This window comes from Dipodomys merriami, unplaced genomic scaffold, assembly GCF_024711535.1.
Source record: "Dipodomys merriami isolate MVZ:Mamm:240054 unplaced genomic scaffold, mDipMer1.0.p SCAF_674, whole genome shotgun sequence".
NCBI lineage: Eukaryota > Metazoa > Chordata > Mammalia > Rodentia > Heteromyidae > Dipodomys > Dipodomys merriami.
The window spans coordinates 184,752-187,538 of record NW_027206262.1 but is presented as its reverse complement, the minus strand read 5'-3'; the positions used below and the strand labels follow the sequence as shown (position 1 = coordinate 187,538).

At 35.5% G+C, this 2,787-nt stretch overlaps 1 non-coding gene across 1 annotated transcript; it reads left to right on the top strand.

Annotated features, from left to right (window-relative positions):
- The first annotated feature begins 1,054 nt into the window (after nucleotides 1-1,054).
- On the top strand, nucleotides 1,055-1,160 carry LOC138815860 (U6 spliceosomal RNA). The gene has a single exon (XR_011368502.1). It is a non-coding gene; the product is annotated as a U6 spliceosomal RNA (small nuclear RNA).
- The last annotated feature ends 1,627 nt before the right edge of the window (nucleotides 1,161-2,787 follow it).

The window sequence follows — 2,787 nt, the reverse complement described above, 5'->3', positions numbered from 1 at the left end:
CTTACAAAAAGTTGTATTATATTACAAGGAAACAATGCTACAAATAAGAAAACTAATAATTAAATATTAATAATTAATAAAATAAAAAAACAATTATCAGTGTTTTAAGTATTTGAAGTGTAGTACAAATTAGATTTTTACTATTTTCTCATATTCCTGTACATTTAACACTGGCTAAGATTTTGATGTTGAACAAGAGTTTTATAGGCTATGAGTAATCTTTAAATTTGCCCACGAAGATTACTTTTTATGGATCATCTCATCTCATCTTTTTTATATGGCTTATATCATCATTTGTTCCTCACGAACTTATAAAGTAATGTATGGAAGTTCTAAAGTTTTAACAGAAACTGTGTAGTTAACAGTCTTAACTCTTCACTCTGCTTCTTTAAACAAAACCTTTGCAAATTCTCATTAGTAATGTTTCTATAAACTCTGAAATGTACATACTTAGTAGCATATATCTGCTACCATAAATCTTAAATACTTTATAGAAAAGTTTTATGACCTGCCAAACCGTCCTAATTTTGGCATATATAAGCAAATTCTCAAATTTAAATACATTTAAAACATTAAAATTTTAACAAACCTGAACACTTGCTGCAGTGTTCATTATGACAGGTGCCTTGTATAGAATAATGGAATTCCTCCTCCCACACATCTCAAACAACAATTATCTGGAATTATTTAATTTTTGACATGTCAATCTTGACTTTATTCTTAAATGTGTGCTTATGTAAGAAATACATGGTTCTAAAACTTCATGAAAATTCCTTTGAACTTACTTTTTTGAATTGTCTAGTTTAAGAAAATCAGTTGCACTTTATATATAAAAAATGTTTTGTGCGGGCTCGGAAGTTGGCTCAGTTGTAGAGCGCTTGGCTTGCATGCCTGAGGCCCTAGGTTCTATTTCTCAGCACCGCATGAACAAAAAGCCAAAAGTGGTGCTGTGGCTCAAGTGGTAGAGCGCTGGCCTTGAGCTGAAGAGCTGAGGGACAGTGCCCAAGCCCAGAGTTCAGGCCCCATGACCGGACCCAAAAAAATAAAATGTTTTGTGCTCAATTCGGCAGCACATACACTAAAATTGGAACATTACAGAGAAGATTACCATGGCCTTGTGCATGGTTGACACCTAAATTCGTGAAGTGTTCCAGATGCTGGAGAGGATGTGGCCACAAGGAACCCTACTGCATTCTTGGTGAGAGTGTCAACTTTGGAAAGTATGGAGGGTCCTCAAAAGACTCCATAAAAAGCTCCACTATGACCCAGCAATCCCACTTTTGGGGATTTAACCAAATGTTCACAAATAAACTACCATCACAACTATGTTTACTGCAGCATTATTTACAATAGCTAAGATACAGAACCCACCCCGATGGCCCTCAGTAGATGAATGGATGAAGGAAAATGTGGTATATGTACACAATGGAATTCTATGCCTCCATCAGAAACAATTACATCGCCCAATTTTTTAGGAATTGGAAAGACTTAGAAAAAAAAATTCATTAAGTGAAGTAAGCTAAGTCCAAAGAAACATACGTCCCATGGTTTCCATTATTTTCAATAACTAATATATGTCTGGGATAAGCAGAAAAGGTCAAAAGCCATGTGCATATGACCAGATAAGATGATATTAAGGGAAATGAACCCCAAGATAGGGAAACAAGTAGTTTTATCTCTATTGTTTCTAACGTACTTATAATGTGCAATGGGATATTTTTTGTTTCTTTGTATGTTCCTCTCCCACACTATAACCCCTGTTCTCACTGTATTTGAAGTTGGTGCCCCTACATCCTATGTATATGTTTCTCTAATTTGGGGAGGGGAAGGGAAATAAAAATACTTAAATAGGGATACAGGTTGACCAATTGTAACAATGAGATGCACAAGACATTCTGTTGAAAAATGAACTTTACAATTTAGGCCGGGGAAGGGGGGGTGTATTTGTGGAGGTGGGAGGGTAGGGACGATGGGGGAAAAATAAAGGAGGAGGTAACAATGCTTGTTAGGAATTGTACTCATTATTTGCTCATGTAAATGTGACCCCTCTGTAAAGTATTTTTACAATTAAAATATGTATACAAATTTTCCGAGATGGAATAGTTATTTCCTCTATTTTATCCATATAATATCATTAACAAAGAAATTAGTGTAGAACACTGATATGATGTTATTTTGATTAAATGTGTGGGTGTGTCTGTGGGTGTGTGCGCACGCACCTACACGTGCACACACACCGATGCTTGTGTATTAGCATGCTCAGAGTGAAATCAGTGCTTCAAGGTATTGCTAGGCCTTCTCTCCCTAGATTGGTGAGCACTATATGAGCTACATCTCCATTCCAGGCTGTTTGCTAGTTCATTATAAGTTTTGAAAAATAATTTCATGAATTTATTTAGCCCTGATTGGCTTCCAACTATTATCCACAGATCTCAGGCTACTGAGTAGATATCTACAGTAGATAGGATTACAGGAGTGACCAGCCAGCACAAGGCTTTCAGAATAATTTTAAAAGTAGGAGAAAATTTACTTCTCAGGGGCGTGTTTTATCATCTCCTACTATTAAAGCATTTTGGAGTGAATATATGTGAACTTATTTCGTTTTGGGATTCTTAAAAGACAGTAAGTGAAGCTATTTAAAATTTTAGTACTTTTTAAAAAAGGCTATTGGAGCTGAGTGACAGAAGAAATTTGACTATCTTTGGACCTCAATTTATAAGTTCAGTTCTGTTCGGGATAACCCAATGTTACCAACACAGTCTGTGTTGAATATAAACTGTAACAGAA